The sequence below is a fragment of the Panthera onca genome, chromosome D1 (genome assembly GCF_046562875.1).
Source record: "Panthera onca isolate mPanOnc1 chromosome D1, mPanOnc1 haplotype 2, whole genome shotgun sequence".
NCBI lineage: Eukaryota > Metazoa > Chordata > Mammalia > Carnivora > Felidae > Panthera > Panthera onca.
This window is the reverse complement of record NC_138348.1, coordinates 37,823,474-37,842,243: the sequence shown is the minus strand read 5'-3', so window position 1 is coordinate 37,842,243 and position 18,770 is coordinate 37,823,474. Positions and strand designations below refer to the sequence as shown.

General features: G+C 38.4%; 1 long non-coding RNA gene across 1 annotated transcript in view; it reads right to left on the bottom strand.

Moving 5' to 3' along the window:
* The window catches only part of LOC132661555 (uncharacterized), a 172,766-nt gene that overhangs the window by 149,865 nt on the left and 4,131 nt on the right, over nt 1–18,770 (bottom strand). Inside the window, exon 2 of the long non-coding RNA XR_009602283.3 lies at nt 16,510–16,642. This is a non-coding gene — a long non-coding RNA (uncharacterized LOC132661555). The remainder of the gene's footprint in view (nt 1–16,509; nt 16,643–18,770) is intronic.

Sequence of the window (18,770 nt, the reverse complement as noted above, 5' to 3'; positions counted from 1 at the left end):
AGAAATTTTATTATCTATCTATTGAGTAATGCCCTCAATAAACGAAACAAAGTCAAAGTCAACTTTGATGATAAAGGGAGATTAATACACTAAGGCCAATTGAGAGTATGGTGTGTACTCTAGGAAAAGAGCAGCTAGCTTCATGGCACCAGGTAGCTTCTAAAAGGAAGTAGCTTAGAAGATGGGAGAGAAACCAAGGATGAGTTTAGGATTTTTTAAAAATGGTTTATTATGGTTCAGTAGTTTCTTATAAAGACAAGGAATTTTCTCCAACTCACCATCAATCCCGTGTATGTTAATGCAACTTTTACCCATATGGTGAACTATAGGGTAGTTCATATACAAAAAACAGAGTGATTATAAAGGATCTGAAATCTGGTGTTCATAAATATAGGTAAAAAATTATCTGGACAAGATAACACCTTAGCATAACTCTGAGATTTTAATGCCAGATAGTACTATTGTATTCTAAAGGCTGTGAATTTCTTAAAGGCAAGAACCTCGGTTTAAATATCTCTCAATCACTTGGCGCATGGGTCTGACACATGACTGGCACCTAATATGCACTGATTCTAGGACTTCCTAGAAAAATATAGTTTCTTAATCTCCACAGAAGTCCTCCTGACCACTTAGGGAATATTGGTCCCATAAGCTCTCCCAAAAGGAACAAACTAAAGAACAAGCTTCAGACAACCAAGAACAATTGGACAAACTATGGTGTAAAGTCCAGGACTGAAATTTCAAATAAGAATAATTAGAGAAGATAAGAGTGGTAAAATAGTTTGTAAATGTCATATGTTCTGGCAATACAGATGTAACATAATTTACAAAAAATGGAAGAGGATGAAAGTGCAAAGGAGAATATGTTTGCTGATGGCCTCATTGGTATTAACTCACAAGACAAATGAAATAACAAAAGTTTAAGCATCTATAAGAGTGCAAGGATAACTTTAACATAATACTTGTTTTTAAAATATTTTTTTATGTTTACTTTTATTTTTGAGACAGAGAAGGAGACAGAGCACAAGTGGAGAAGGGACAGAGAGAAGGAGACACAGAATCCAAAGCAGGCTCCAGGCTCTGAGCTATCAGCACAGAGCCCAATGCAGGGCTCGAAACCATGGAATGCAAGATCATGACCTGAGCTGAAGTTGGACACTCAACCGACTAAGCCACCCAGGCACCCCATAATACTTGTTTTTAAAATTGAGTAATGGAAGAGAGGGAGAGGAAGAGAGGAGAAAATCTTTATTATTTATTGTAGGTACCTGATAATTTCTATAAAAGGCAGCATCAAAGACAGTATATAAAGAAAGGTATTGGTCTAATAGAAACCACTAGAACAAAAGAATAAATTACCCTAAAAAACAAAATAATACCAATAAAAACATTTTTGAAAATGGCAATGTAGTGAAATGTTTAGTGTATGTATATTAATAAATGACATAAAACCATACAACATAAATTAGAATTTCTAGTTTATCAATAAATATATGTACTTGACTTTATTGTGAGAAAGAAAAAAGTGTTTAGACTGGCTAACAAATCCATATTCAACTGTTTACTGAATATAAGAGACACACCCAATACTAAGTGACTCAAAGAGTTAATGGGATAGGTAAAGATGCACCAGCAGATGCAAAGGAAAAGAAAAAATAAGTTATAATTTTAATATCAGGTAAGGCAGAATTCAACCAAACAATGGCACTTTATAATCTAAAGGTTACAACCAAAAATAAAGGCAAACAATTAATTGTGTACTAAAAAAAAGCACAGCAGCAAATATGAATTAGAAATAGAATAAATTTTCATTACTGTTTTCCCCAAAATATGTATTTCCTAGTTCTCACAACAGGAAAAGTTTAAAAATAAAGAAAGTTCAGGAACAAGGAGCTCATCTCATGCCCAGATTGTGAAGCCCAGAGCTCCAGAGGTAATGGCTGGTTTGAGATTTAGGGAAGCATAGAGATACTTGGTAAGTCTGGGATATCTGTTGTGTCAGAAAGCGAGGAAATCATCCAAGACTTAGGGGTTATGTCAAAGGACCCACTGTCCAACATGAAGGGAACAAAGATGCAAAGAGACACAATTTAAGCATCAGACAGAGTAGTTAGACTCAAACTCATTGTGTATATAAAAATCTGTAAATTCATGATGATATGTGAGAGAAAGAGAGAGACAGAGTACCATACCTCTTCCAATTAACTGGTTATATTAGAAGTAACAGGCCCCAAATCCCTTCTCTAAACATTGAACAATTATGCTTTTCCTATAGGAATTTTATTTCAGGCCACCCAAATCACCTTATTATGTGAAAGGATATTTTTCTTTACTTAAAAAAAAAAAAATTCAACTTCTAATGCAATCATTGGTTCTCTCAATGATTATTGGGGGCAAGAACCATCACATGATCCGCCGAGGGTGAAAAGAACAAAAGAAGGATGAGGCAGTCACAATGCAAATGCATGAGTAAACCAGCATCACTGGAAGGGAGATGGGCAAATATTTTGTGTCTCTTGATGTGATGAATATAAGACATACAACAGTATCTATGAAATATTTTTACCAAAATGGTTGTACCTGATTCTAATGGAAGGTCAGTCTCTAGAACTTACTTTCAGTTTATAAGGAAAAACAATAGAAGAAGCAAAAAGCCAGTTGTAGAATGTTCTTCAGATCAACTGACATGGGTTTTGTTTGCTTGCTTGTTTGTTTTTAAACAAATCAATAGTGTGAAAAAATAAATAAAATACAAAGAAGGCCTACTATTCCAGCATTCAAGAGGCTCAGTTTCCTAACAATCATATGTAATAGTAGACCCAAGTTGGATCATAGTTTATACACTCTGCCTGTAAGAAAACAAGAAAGAAGTTTTGATTATGGGCAGGTGATCGAGGGTACCAAGGATAAACATTAATTTTGTTTGGTGTGATTACAGCACTATGGTTATGTAAGAAAATGCCCATGGATGTCATAGATCTATATTGAAGTCTATAGATTGAAATAACATGATGTCTGGGACCTGTTTTAAAATGCTTCAAGAAGAAAAAAGAGAATGAAAAGAGACAGATGATGCAAGTGGGACAAAACCCAGATAGATGAATTGGTGGGTTTGGAAATGTCTTTGTCGGCTTCTCATACCATTAGCTCTATTTTGAGAATATTTGAAAATTTTTCGAATAGCTCTTATGAAATGAAAAGAACAAAAAGGAAGAAGTACTCATTTGTTTAATAAAATATGAGAATAAGAAAAGATGTAAAGCTTCCCTGGAAACATAAAGATCCAATTAGGAGCAGGAAACAATAGCTAATTTGTTTTCAAAAATAAAACAAGTACATAGCACATCAAGCCATTTGCTATGAACCTTACTCAAATTGTATTGCAACTGCTAACCTTTGTAAATAGGATTTTTCTTTAAATGTGTCCTGAGGCAATTTGTATTTATTATCCTGTTTATGGCTAAAACCAAGGAAACCAAATTCTAGTGAGAAAAAAAAATGCATTTCCTTTCTACCTGAGCCTAGCATAAGGGAGATTGGTAGCTTTCCTTTTCTCTGCACTTTTCCTCTTGTAATAAAGCATTTAAGTTTATTTGTTAGCAAGGCCTGTTCTGTGGTCAAGAAAGCTCCCGGGAGATTTGGGCATTTAATGCCAGCAAATGGAATCACGGATGTTGAAGTTGATCTTGCATTTGACTCGTAAGAAATACTGAGCCCAAAATCCCACAACATTCTAGAGAAGTCTGGTGGTGTAGTGTATCTTTCTGTCTATTCACAATCAAACATAAATCACAGGATTAGCTTACCTGGCAACTAGAAATAGGGTGGAGAGTTTCAAAGAAATCAGAAAGATCATCTAAGCAATTCAATGCCAGTCATCTCTGCAGTTCTGTTACAACCCATAAGGACAGCACAAAGGACTTGTCCCTAAGTGAAATTGCAGTCAGGGTTACTTGTCTTCTAGCATCCACTAAACTCTTTGGTTCCTGTCTTTCCACCTTGATGCTGCCCTCTTCCTATTTGGCCAAATTTTACTTTTTCAGACCTTTTGGTCTATAGCAGTCATAAAGTGATAAGCATATTCACTATAAGGAACCATAACTTCATAGAAAAACTTTCCCAGGACTTTTGACATTTAAAAAGCACTAATACTTGATCCAAAAGGGTATGTAAATCTATTAGAGGAATCTCAGCAACTAGCTAGCACATAATAGAAGTAGAACAGAGGAAAATGGGCAACCCCCACCCAGTGATGGTAATAATTCATAGTGATTGAGCACAGGCTATGTGGCAATTCTTTACATGCACGATTCATTTAATCCTCACAGCAAACCTGTGAAGTAGGTGCTATTATTATCACCGAATTATAGGAAACTGAGGCACAGAGAAGTAAAGCAATATGCATGGTCACACAGCAAGTCAATGAGACAGCAATGTCTGTCATTGGAGTCGGACTCAGTCTGACTCCAAACTAGTGATTGATATAAGCCAGGCAATGGGCTACACACTTTGCATTACATATAGATTCCCCTGGTCTCTGTGGCTTATTTGTTTGTTCATTTGTTTATTTATTTAGTGACTTCACTGAATTAATTTTGTGAAAGCTGTTTCCCCACAGTGTGAAGAAGCCTCTGATGTTTCTGCTTAGAATTGTTTTCCTTGTTTGTATCTCTTAGCATGGCTTCCTGGGGTTTGCTCCTGGATCAGCAAAAGCCACATATTGGTCAAAGGTTATGCTGAAACCCTACTAGTCAGTTAAATTTTTATTCATTACCTTTTGATATGTGTTTGTGGCTTGGAGACCACATTCACAATTTAGAACATTTACAATTTTGCCTCATATTCATCCAGGGACTAGGAAGTTTTGTCTCCAGTCACTCCTAGAGAGGGCTCAGCCTGGGCCTGCATGTGGTCTTCCAGATCACTAGGGTTGAGGGTGACTATTTACAAAAAAATTTTTTTTAATGTTTATTTATTTTTGAAGGAGAGAGAAAGGCAGAGCATGAGCAGGGGAGGGACAGAGAGAGGGGAAACACAGAATTTGAAGCAGGCTCCAGGCTCTGAGCTGTCAGCACAGAGCCCATTGTGGGGCTCAAACTCACGAGCTGTGAGATCATGGCCCGAGCTGAAGTCGGACACTTAACCAACTGAGCCACTCAGGCACCCCAAGGGTGACTATTTTTTTTCAATGTTTATTTATTTTTGAAGGAGAGAGAGACAGAGCATGAGCAGTGGAGGGGCAGAGAGAGAGGGAAACACAGAATCTGAAGCAGGCTGCAGTCTCTGAGCTGTCAGCACAGAGCTCAATGCGGGGCTCAAACCCACAAACTGTGAGATCATGACCTGAGCTGAAGTCGGACGCCCAACCGACTGAGCCACCCAGGTGCCCCAAGGGTGACTATTTTTAAGCCTGGCTTCCTAGACATTGCCCCTGGTTGAGTATCATAATGTTCACTCAGTGTTTGGTCAGATGTTTTGTTTAAGCCCCTTGCCAAGAAGTCTTTCCCCTCTTAGCTGATTGTTCTGTGCGTTGCTTAGGGAATTTGTTCATGTCTGTCCCCAGTCCATTCTGACTTTTCTTGAGTGGAAGCGGCTTAGTGCATGTGCACACCCTATCAGACCCTCAGGGATGAGTGTGATCTCACTGGGGGGTGCTCTTCTTGTCTCTTTCTTTCTGTTAAACTATGGTTGGTCTTCTATTTCCACATGCTGTACTAGGATCATGGGACTACCAGCTGCTTCTTAATTGCTTGGCAACAAAATCTGCATTGCTTTCAATAATGTCTTTAGGCATGAGCCTCTCCCTGCCCCCATGCTTTGTCTCAAATAATGTCGGTCCCTCAGTCAGAGCTGGGAACTCAAAGCTGGGAGAAGCAGTCTGCATCTCCTAGAATGTCGCCCTTCCTTTACCAGTGCCAGGGAACATAAAAGTCCCTGCTCTTCTATGTTTGCCCTTCCCAGCATGAAACATTCTGGCTGGATATTCTCCCCAGAGGGGAATATCTGTAAATCACATTCAAAAATGAGGTAGAAATTAAGGTCACCAGTCTTAAAAGTCTCTAATGATGTTCCCCAACATAAGTTTATGGAGGAAGTTGTACAGGCTAAGTTAGCTTAACACCAAACAAGATGCCCTACATAATCCAGAGCAAGAGATGCAAGCAAATTGTGAGATTTTCTCTACTGCCTTCAGATAAATCGGACCTGCCATCTATCTAATAGGTGTGACCGATATTGTGATTTTTTAATCAAGGTACCGTATTTCGAGAGAACATACAGTATAGTGGAATGGACACATTCAAGCCAAAGCCAGAAGGCCCAAATTCTAAAATCACCTTACTTTTGTTAGGTCTTTTAAAACCTTCACGTGTGACAAGACAAGAATCATGTAACCTAGGGTCACTAATACGGTTGTTTGTATATCTGCTTTGAAAAAAGATGAGATGCCAAACTTGGGTTATTGGGTTTGTTTGTTTGCTTCCTTGCTTGTTTGACATCATACTGCCCTTTGGGTAGCCTCACAAAGACCAAAAGAAAAGACACTAAGTCCATGTCCTGTTATGTGGCACAGCAAAAGAGAACTAAGGGGCGAGGCAGAAGCCTGACCCTGGAAGGAAATGCAGACAGGCTTTTCTAGAGCAGCTCTGGCAGATTTTGCATGCATACTGTAAGAAGTCTCTAGTGATCTACAGCTGACAGTAGCAGGCTGGCTTCACTGGAACCCAGAGTGTGGTGTTGAAGCAGCATAATTTGGATCAACCCAGTGGCCAAAGGCAGAGCTGCACAGGGACTATGGGAACCACTATTTGTGGCAGTAAGTAGTCTACCATATAGTATTGGTCAAAGGTTTCCATTCCAAATTTAGTCGGGAAAGTGTGAAGAGAAGACATTTTTTATCAAGACTCTATTTCCTTACTAGGAAGAAAAAGTAAAAAGAAATCTCAGCAGATGTAGGGAATTTACAAATAAGCTAGGTAGGGACTTAACATAAAAAGAGAGGCCCCGAGTTCTCAAATGGAATGTATTAACAGAAGGGAAAAAATAAAAAAATAAATAAATAAAAGCCAATCATTGTCTTCATTTTCACTGCTCAAATGAAATCATTGCCAGGCTAAATATACAAGTGAACAATGACTGGACTATACATAAAAACAGTACTCTCCCCCATGACCTGCTGCAATCAGCCTGAGAAGCCAACATACTCTCTGTAATAACCAGCTCAGGATCAAGCTGTTATCTCTAGGAACCGCTTCAAGAAGCCAGACAACAATGTCTGAATAATCAGCACCAATTGATTAATAACTCACAGCCTCCCAATTTTTTGCCCCAGTTCCAAATTCAGACCAACTGGAGAAAACCAAATATGCACCCCTAACCAATCACATAGGATGCCCTGCTTCTTCTTAGCTTGCCTGCAGCTTCCCCATGCCAACGGCCTCCTGTGGTGCACACCTAGCCCTTTCCCTTTCTGTGACTATACAGCTTTCTCACTCTTCTGCCTGCATTGGAGTCTCTGCCAAACACAGATGATGGTGGCTGACTCCTTGCTAGAGCAAGCTCTGAATAAATAACTGTTGCTTGTTCTAATTTGAGTGGTCTTCGTTCATTTTATACCATGTATTCAAATGCTTCATAAACTCAAAAATGATATTAACAAATGTTATTATGGTCATCACTGTGGTTCTTACTTCTCAAATTGGGAAACACAGAACTAGAAAAGACATTTAAAAATGTCTCAGTCTTCATTATTTCTTCAAATGAACACTTGATGGGTTCTGCAAAGCCCAAACCAGCTGTCCCTTCCTTGCCCTTTACTTCAGGCCTTCACATGCCCCCACACAATTACTGATCTAGACTAACTCCCGTATTATTCAAATGAGAAAAATGAGATTCAGAAAGAAATAACTTGCCTAGAGTCACAGAGCTAGTCAGTAGTCAGAACCCTTCTTGTCTTCCAGTTCCCTATCAAAGAGAATCTCTGTTCACGCCGTATCAATGCATTTCAATATTGAGCAAGCTGTGTTCTCTGCCAGGTTAACAGAACTGCAGAACTTCACAAGCTCCCCAGTTGGAACAAAGACAGAAAGAAAAAGGAATAGAACAAAAATAAAACATTATGAAAAATTTTTAAATGCATCCATTTTCTGTCAGATTTTTTAGGAAACAATATTAGAGTAGGTGGACGGAGCTCACCTTGCTTCTTTCCCCTGAAAAGTAATAAGCACTCACCTTTCCTGCAATTAAAAAGAGGAAAAGAGAGGGAAGAGGAAAAAAAGACAAATCATGGGAAAGGAGAGAAAATCTGTGGAGAAAGCCTGTCAAGAAGTAGCCTTGTTTGGGTGATGGTGGATATGTTGACTTGATGACGTGCTGATATGTGCATGGTACTTGAGGGACTAAGAGAGAGGAAAAGCTGAGGGATGACCCAGAATAGCAATGCCCATTAAGTAGTGTTGATGGATTCGAGCATAAATTGACTGAGAAGTGGTTGCATAGAGAGTTCATGCAGAGGCTCTGAATGGATTTCTAATTGGATTAAAGGGATATGACTAGGCAACCCACATCATGTTGGTCATTATGCTCCTCATCACAGTCCATATTTCCCCAGAGGGAAAAAGGAGTCAGGTGGGAAATTGAGGAAAATGCAAGTCAAGGCAGAATCTTCTCTTCTTGGATATGCTTCTGGCTCCCTTTGTGCCACTTTGTGTAGATTTAAGACACGATTACAATTTTGATGAGAGAGTTATTTCATTGGACTATGGAGTTCATATTTTATGTTTAGCCTTTAAATGATGTATATTTTCTAAATGAGGGGTTATGAATGGGAACCAAACGTATTCATGTTATGCCAGGCTGGGTTTTCTAAGGCAATTACCCATTATTGTTGGGATGCTTCATAGTTAATAACTCTCAAAGAGTAGCCTATAATTGAGCCTCTGGATGGCAGTAATTCACATGCATCTTTTCAGTGAGATTTATAGATTTCGTTTCCCTTCTCAATTTAATAAACCTGTAAGGCTTAATCCTTTTTTTCCCCTACTCCATTGGTGAGATAGTTATGGTTTCATTTTATAGGCTCTTTTTAATCTAGATTCCTCCTGCTCCCAGTGTTAGGGGAACTCATAGAATTCTATCAGGGCAAAACTGGAAATAAAAACAAACAAACAAACAAAAAACTAAAAATCATCTACTTTGATCTCTTATTTCATTTTATAAGAAAATTCATATCATATTAAGTGATTAGGGTAAAGCCACAGAAATAGTTTGTGTCATTTCATGAGCAAAGCTTCATGTAACCATATAACCTCATTCTATTCGACTAAGAGATCTAGTTATCCCCCTAATGGAAAATGACATAAGTTAACTGGCAAAAATATGTGTTTATTATGGCTAGGAATTTCATTTGGTGTCAATCTGGCACACGTCTTGTGGAAATTGTGACAAAATTAAAACAAACACAGGCAAATCAGCCCTATGAGAAAAAAAGAAAAATTGATTTCCTAATCAGGTTAGGCACATATAATTTAGGTGGTAATTGACCAATAAATGGTAGGCATTGTTTTTAGACCAATTATAGAAGTCACTTGCAAGGAAGGAAAATAGCTGAATTTTTCACTTGCAAAGATGGCCCATAAATCTTCTTATGTGTCTGCATGTAGCATAGTCACTGTAAATTACGAACATATAATATTTTCCCAGAGAAATGCGTGTGTGTATGTGTGTGTCCATGTGCTTCCTCTTAAGTTGTTTTAGATATAGAATAACAAATGTCAATCTGGTTTTGACCAAAGACATTGTTTATCCAATTGTGTGGTTAGTCCTTGGCTGAGAATATTTACTAAGCACCTATAATATGTAAAGTGGCACTAGATTAGTCATAGAACAACCAGTGTTTAGAGAAAACAAAACAGGGAGCCTGGGTGGCTCAGTCGGTTAAGCGTCCAACTCTTGATTTTGGCTCTCAGGTCATGATCTCACGGTTTGTGAGATTGAGCCCTGCTTCAGGCTCCAGACTGACAGTGCAGTGCCTGTTTGGGATTCTCTCTCCTCTCTCTCTGCCCCTCCCCTGCTCACACTAGCTCTTCCTTTCTCTCTCTCCCTCTCTCAAAATAAATAAATAAACTGAAAAAAATAAATTACAGAAAAAAGAAAAATAACAAAACAAAAACCAGTAATCTCATTACAGAGCCTCCAGAAAGGGTATCTGGACATTATTATTTAAGGAAACTACACACACACACACACACAAATCAGTGTTCCTAAAGGGGGGTGCATGTTGGAATAGGGGACTACAGACAAAGACTGAGATTCCCAGGCTTCTCCTTCAGAGATTCTAACTCAGTAGGTTTGGGGTGAAACCTGAGAATCTCTATTTTTCCAGGTCCCTTTGATGACTCTCACACAGTTAATCCACATTTCCATGATCTGGAATCACTACATAAAATACTATTCTACTTCTGAGAATCAAACATAATTCAGCAAGAGATTATAGTTAGTACCTATTAAGCATATTTTATAGCCTTTTATATGAGAGTGAGGACTTTCTAATATTATTTCCTTTAATTGCCCTAAATAGTCCTGATAAATGGGTATTATTATCTGAATTTTCTTAATGAAAGAACCGAACCTCAAATAAGTTAAATAAATAGTTCCATATCTTAAACTCAAGACTCTAAATCCCCTGCTCTTTACACAGTATCATGCTGCCTCCTCCTTGCTACAAGTCTCTTTGAGGTCTACTCTTGGCCTATTTATTCAATTAATATTTATAGGATATCTGTTAAGGACTGGCCACTGGAACTTAGCTATTTTTTAGGGACTTTTCTCTCTGAGCACTCTTTTGCTTAAATAAACATAAAAAGGCAATTGCCCATTTTAAATTATAACTTAATGATTCTCCCCATGAAGAGCTAAACTGGCAGTTAAGCAAAGAGGGCTGGCAGTCACCAATGACAGTTGTGGGGCAGTTAACACCAACACATCTCCTCCACGATATTTAATCTCTCTTGCATTCAATCTGGCATTAACAATCAGATCATCTATGTAAGGCAATGTGAGATTTTGCATTAAGAACCAACAGGAAAGGAACATGGAACAAACAACTGGGCTCAGAATCAGAATATCTACTTACTGCCCTAGTTCTGCAAATAACTAGCTCTTGCTTAAATTCTGTGCATGATATTCTTCATATGTCACACAAGAAAACTGAGCATATGTTCTAATGCTAATCATCTATGAATAGCGTGGCCTAGAAAATATTTCTACCACTCCTTACCCACCCTATTTTTTCCTACAAAATCACATGCAGACACACATTCAACTCAAGAAAGAGAGTGTTGGCTACCTGACACCTCATTTTAATTGTCCGCCTTCTGTAGATGGAATAATCAATGCTTTTACTCCAGAAGCAATTGCATTTCAGCAACATGAAAGCACCTTGCTGGGTGGAGGCCCTTTGGAACAAATGAATATTAAAAAGTCAACAGTTGGAATCTTTGATGGTAGACATTTGAAGGGTCAGTTGGACTAAACCCTGGAATACTTTTTAGAAAGCTGTGTTCACCTGGTTAGTTGCTGAATCTGTTCTCTTTAGTCAGGATTTAATGACTGTGTGCTCCATTAACATGAAACTCTGTAGGCAGCTGAGTGAGATTTGAAGGAGAATGGGCCAGGCCACACGTTTATTCAGATGAAAAGACAAAGCTTTTGAAGCTCAGGTAGTTGGCACTGACCCAAAACTGCTATTGCCTTACAGCTACTGGCAGCCATTTCAAAACTTACAAAAACCCAAATTCTAGAATTCCCTTTGACACAAACCAGCTGTGTGACCTAGAGCAACACACTCTCCCATTCTTAGCCTTTGTTTCCCCCCTGGTTGACTGTGTATCATGAATGAGAGCAGGGGTCATGTTATTCTTTTAAAAAAATTTTTTAATGTTTGTATTTATTTTTGAGACAGAGAGAGAGACAGAGCATGAGCAGGGGAGGGGCAGAGAGAGAGGGAGACACAGAATCTGAAGCAGGCTCCAGGCTCTGAGCGGTCAGCACAGAGCCTGACACGGGGCTCAAACCCATTCACTGTGAGATTATGACCTGAGCTGAAGTCAGACACTTAACTGACGGAGCCACCCAGGCGCCCTAAGGGGTCATGTTATTCTTGCTCACCATTAAATCCTCAGCATCTAACTATAATAGATAGATAGATAGATAGATAGATAGATAGATAGAGATAGAGATAGAGATGGAGATGATATAGATATAGATAAGTATCAACATCCAACTTATAATAAAAACTAAGTTTGTATTTGTTGACTTAATGAAAGGAGCTAGATTTGATGTCCTCTAGGGCCCAATTAGTTCCAGCAATCTACCAATCTATGCCTGTATCCTTTCTGGCACAAATTGACCTCCACTTAGGTCCTTGTTCTCGGCCACTTCATTTATGCTCTATATTGATAGCTCAGGCAAGAGCTACCCTCTTGGGTCAGTCCCTTCCTCCCTTCTCTGACATCTCATTACTACACCTGAAGCCAACTCTAGCTTAAATCCATTCCGGTATCAACCCACCTCCTTTTAAGCCTGACCCTGTGCACTCTCATGCGTCTTTCACATTTGTGTTTTGCCTGTATCTTCATTTCCATTCTCCTGATGCTTTCTCTTTATATAGATCACTACAGAGTGAATTTGGACTGACTTAAAAAGTCAGTACTAAGCCTGACACCAAAGAAAAAATGATATTGCTTCTACATGTGCTATGAAGCTCCTGAGAAGAGAGAGATTAATAGCAAAAAAATATTTCTAGAAATTTGGAGACGCTGAACACACAGATATACAAAATTAAATAGCAGTTTCTTCCTAAGGTATGAGGGTAGATGAGGTAACCATGTTTCAATAAAAACTTCACATTCAGCATACCACCAACTCTCACTTCTGGAAAAAATATCAGTGATCTTGCCCAACCTGTATACTCCACTGATGAGATACTGATTCAAATGATCTGTCTTGTCCTTCCTGCAAGGAGTGTAAGAGGTGGTAGACTATTTATTTATTTATTTATTCATTTATTCATTTATTGGTTTTTCAGTGGCCTAACCCTCTGAGATCAGGTCATTTTTCTCAGGACTTCCGTTTGATCTAAATATAAGAGTTTTTTTTAATGTATCCCATTGCCCTTTGAGGAACTAGTGTTTCACCGAAAATGTAATTGCTTCAGGGAACTGACAACTAATTATCCCAAAGCAAAAAGAAAGCTAGGCATTTAGATAATGAAATGTCAATCAGTGTAATAGAAGTGTCACTTACTTAATACTTGACTGTGTTTGAAAGGAATGCACGTTATTTGCAGACACATTCATGTGTCTCTGCAGCCAGAAACACTATGGGTGCACACATACTGTGGGTCTCTTCATACTTAAAGATACTGTACCAATAACATAGCTACAAAGACTGGGGTAGAAAATAGTGTGTGTGTGTGTGTGTGTGTGTGTGTGTGTGTCAACTTGCAGGATTCTGTCAAATGCTGGCCTACTTGATCTAACACTGTGAAGTCTGTATCTACAGCTGCATTTCTGCAGATAGCTGGGATGTTTTTATTCAGGTGAGCTGCAGTGCCCTTGACATTGAACAGTGCCAGAAATCTAACACAAGACCATCAGCAAGGATTTTGAATGTGTGAAAGGAAAATTTTTCCATGAATATTTATGGGAAACCCTGCTCTGCATGAGTGAAAATGGTAACGACGTGCTGTTGATAATCAAGTTGGTTTGTTATTTGTATGTAATAACTTAGAAATGGGGGAGGGAAGGAGGAAGCCCTACACTTTATTAAATAATCCAGACATTGGATTATTTAAATGTTGTGTTTTGTATGCCTTGGTTCCTTCCATTTTCCATCATACTGGGATCAGATTTTCACTTCATTATAACCCCATGTCTGAGTGGCTTCACTCTCCAGAACAAAGAAAAACTTTCTTCGTTGGATACAGATCACATTTCAGAAGTAATTTTTTAAAACTAAGTGTCATTGGGGCACCTGGGTGGCTCAGTTGGTTAAGCAACCAGCTCTTGGCTTCAGTTCAGGTCATGATCTCATGGTTCGTGGGTTTGGGACCCACTTCGGGCTCTGCGCTGACAGTGCTCATATGCACACACTGTCCCTCTCTCTCTCTCTCAAAATTAATATGTAAACTTTAAAAAAAAACTATTAAAAAATGTAAGTGTCATAATTAACAAAATCTAGTGTCATGTAGCTTCAATTTGCCTTTTAAGGTCCCCTTTCTGATACTCAGGTGATAATGACCAATTGGCAGTTCTGATCATGATAAAGTAGATGTAAGGATGTTTATTAGTTTCCTGGGGCTGCCATAACAAATTGTGGCAAACCAGTGGCTTAAAACAACAGAAATTTCTTGGAATGCCTGAGTGGCTCTTGGGCGTCCGACTTCGGCTCAGGTCATGATCTCACGGTTTACGGGTTCAAGCCCAGTGTTGTGCTCTGGGCTGACAGCTCAGAGCCGGAAGCCTGCTTCCAATTCTCTGTCTCCCTCTCTCTCTGCTCCTCCCTGCTCTCACTCTGACTCCCTCTCCCTCTCAAAGTAAATAAACATTAAAAAAAATTAAAAACAAAGCAAAAAAAGAAACAGAAATTTCTCGCCTCACATTTCTGGAAGCAAGAAGTGCAAAATCAAGGGTTGGGAGGACCACACTCCCTTAGGAGGCTGTTGGGGAGAATCTTTCCTCCATTCTTATAGCTTCTGGTGACTCCAGGTATTCCTTGGCTGTGACTGCAAAAATCCAATCAATGGCTTTATTTTCACAAAGCTTCCTCCCATGTGTCCATGTCATCTCCTCATCTGTCTCTCTTAAGGACATGAGTCATTAAATTTAGGGCCTGCCTGGCCCTAGGATGGTCTCACCTCGATTCTTCATTTAATCATATCTGCAAAAACTGTTTTTCCAAATAGAGCCACATCCATGGGCTCTGGAGGTTATGACGTGGAGATATCTTCTCAGTAAGGACCACCGTTTGATCCATTATAGTATCACAACTATTGCCTTTTATGACTAAAATGCTGTATTGCCCAATAACTAAGACAGGCAGGTTGATCAACAACTACAAAATCTGAGTCTATTTAATCTTGAGGGCCTCCTTCAGATAACTTGTAGACTTTTAAAGCAGTACCCAAGCCCTTGCTCTACAGACCTATGGGTAACTTTTGTATGAAGTTATATGAAGTCATTAAAATAGTTACAACTATTATTAATATATTGAAATAGTATAAATGGGATGAAAGCAGAATTAATATTATCTGACTGCCACATGGGGAAGAAACAAAAAACAAACAGGTACTGAAGAAGAAGTGGAAGAAAAGTACAACAGTTAGCAGTGGTATGTACCATGTATTTTCATGAACTTCTGTGTGGTGTAGGTCATGCATTGCACAATTAACTAAGGATAAATTTTTATATTTGTATTTTTTCTGTATTTATATTAAAAAATAATGTGTTTAAGGCCGTCTGCCTGGCTCAGTTGGAAGAGTGTGTGACTCTTGATCTTAGGGTCATGAGTTTCAGCCCCACACTGGGTGTAGAGATTACTTAAAAAAATTTAAAAAAGACCTTAAAAAATAATGTGTCTTCTTCATAGAGAGATAGACACAGTTAAAAGGAAAACTCAGAAAACATGGAATTGTAGAGTGAGTCAGGGCAAAGCTTAGGTAGTTTCTAGCTCTGGTTCCCTCCTTTTTTTTTCTTTTTTTCTTTTTAATTTTTAATGTTTTTTTTTTTTAATTTGTTTTTGAGAGAGAGAAAGAGACAGACAGACAGAGAGAAAGAGAGACAGAGCACAGGCAGGGGAGGGATAGAGAGAGGGGGAGACACAGAACTTGAAGCAGGCTCCAGGCTCTGAGCTGTCAGCACAGAGCCTGATGCGGGGCTCAAACTCACAAACTGTGAGATCATGACCTGAGCCAGAGTCGGACGCTCAACGAACAAAGCCACCCAGGTGACCCATGTTTCCCTCCTTTCTATAACATCCCTTGCAGAAGGACAATCTATGTCTACATCTACTTGGAAACATCTGGTAACAAAGACTTTCTTCCTTTACAAACTAACTCATTCTGGTACTGAATGTCACTAATAGTGTAAAAATTCTCCTGAATTGTGCTCAACGGATAATTGCATTGGAAAATCTTTCTTGCAACTTTTCCATTTATTATGGATGAAAAATGTATGGGACTAAGACCCAGGAAAGAAATTAAGGCTAAGCTTCACCACTAAGCAGTAACATGATCTTCAATTTGCCTCTCTGTCTCACCATCTATGAAACAAAGGGGTCTAAATGGTCTCTATGGTTCTTTTTGTTTCACACATCCCCTAAAATTCCTGAGTACTGAGGAAATAGTTCTCTACTCTATCTACATGACTTTGATCAAATTATATAATCATTCTAAGTTTCAACTCAGAGTCATCTACATAACAATATGATTTAAAGCAAAAAAGAACAACATACCTTAATATGAAGAATATAGTGTTTAACTGCAGAGATTCTAAGGCCAGACTGCTGAGTTCAAGTTCTAGCTCCATTTTCTGGCTGTGTGATATTAGGAAAATCACTCAACCTTTCTGTGCTTCTGTTTCTTCATCTAGGAAAAAAAAAGGATAGTGTAACAGTTCTTGTCTCACAGAGTTTTGAGAATTAAATGAGTTGATACATGGAAAGCTCTTAGAAGAGTCCTTGCTACCTAGAGAGTGTGCAATGTAAGTGCTGCCATTATTATTCATAAATCCTGAAACTGGTTGAAAATTATGTATTCACATATTGCTTTTCCTTTTTCTATCTAATTATGTGGCATTGGTAATTTGTTCCCTGCTTTGGAAAGTTTGATTCATAGCAAAGAAAACAAAATATCTGTCACTGACAATTTTTGTTATGGATTCATACTTTAACCATAATATTTTTCAAAATTAAACATTATTTCATTTTGCTTACATTAGTAGAAAATGTGGGGAAAAAAGCTTTTTGTTTTTAATGTTTATTTATTTTTGAGAGAGAGAGAGACAGACAGAGACAGAGAGAGAGTACGAGTGGGGGAGGGGCAGAGAGAAAGAGAGGGAGACCTAGAATCTGAAACAGGCTCCAGGCTCTGAGCTGTCAGCACAGAGCACAACATGGGGCTCGAACTCACAAAACAGTGAAATCATGACCTGAGTTGAAGTCAGATCCTTAACCGACTGAGCCACCCAGGCACCCAGAAAAATAAAAACCTTTTGATTGGGAAAGCCATCACATATATAAAGACAGGCTTTTTATCGTACAACTTCAGTTGAGATATATAGTAAGAATTATACACTTTTTACTTATATAGTTAGATTTATATATGCCATTTTACTTTTTATTTCCTGTGTCTCATATCATTTTTTTGTTTTTTCTATTTCTCTTTTGTGGCTTGCTTTTGCATTAAGTGAATATTTTCTAGTGTAATGTTTATATTCCTTTAATGATATTTTTACTATATATATTTTAGTTATTTTCTTAGCAGTTGCTGTAGGGCTTACCCCATAAATCTAAACTTACCAGACTCTGGATTTATGCTAAATTAATTCCAGTGAGATATAGAAACATTATACCTTTATAGATCTACTCCCTCTTACCCTTTTCATACTATTATTATTATATACATTGTATCTATTTATGTTGCAAACTCAACAATACATTGCTATAATCATCACTTTACTTAAGTATGGTGTCCTAGAAAATCTAAGAGAAGGAAGAGCAAGCAGGTATTTGTAACATTTGTTATATTACTCTTATTATCTATCGTTTCTGGTTCTATTCATTTGTTTCTGCAGATCTGAATTTTCTTAATCCAGTAGAGCTTTGCTCCCATCCACATCCTTTGTGCTATAAGTCATAACCTGAGTTACTTCTTTAAGTATGTTTTTTTTTAAATTATTTGAACACATTTATAATGGCCGTTTTGAAATCTGTTCATTTCAACATCTGGACCTTCTCAAAGGTTTCTGTTACCTGTTCTTTTCCCCTCTAGGTATGAATCACTTTTCTGTTTCTTTGTATGCCTTGTAATGTTTTGGTTGAAAAGTGGACATTTTGGATAACATATTGTAGCAACTCTGGATATTGATTCGCACCCAACGCTCACTTTCCCCATCCCTGACTCTGAAGCTTGCCATTGCTGTTTGCTAGCTTATTTGTTTAGTGACAGCCTAGACTGTTTTAGCTTAGTCTACTTCCCTCACAACGTTAGCCCTCCCTTATTCCTCAGGATACAGTCTTGGTGTGTTTGCTCTGAGCTACCCTTGGTTGCCATTTTCCCTGATCATAGGCAGCTGTTAGGCTCCAATCGCTGGCTGATTCTTTATTGTTTTTGACAATTCTCTGGGTCATAAATTACTGTTCAGTCTGATTCAATTAAATGTAGGCTCCTATGGAAGGGTTGAGGTCACTATTTGAGGTTTACTGTGAACCCTCAAGGGCTTGTTTCAGCTGCCTCTTTCCCTGGCTCTCTTTAGCAAACGAGTTGGCCTATGGTTTACCTTACACTTCTCATGGAACTGTGGGCCTCCTCTTAACTGCTTACCACCCAAGTCTACATTTTTTTTCCCGATTTCCTTGAGGCTTGAATTTGAGAAGAGCTTTTTGGAGCTCTCTGTTCTCAAGGCCTAGCTATAATCCTGGGCAGAATCTCTGAGTCCAGGTGATGGGGGTAGGGACACTGGCCTACTTCTCTCTAAATGGCATTCCTGCTTTAA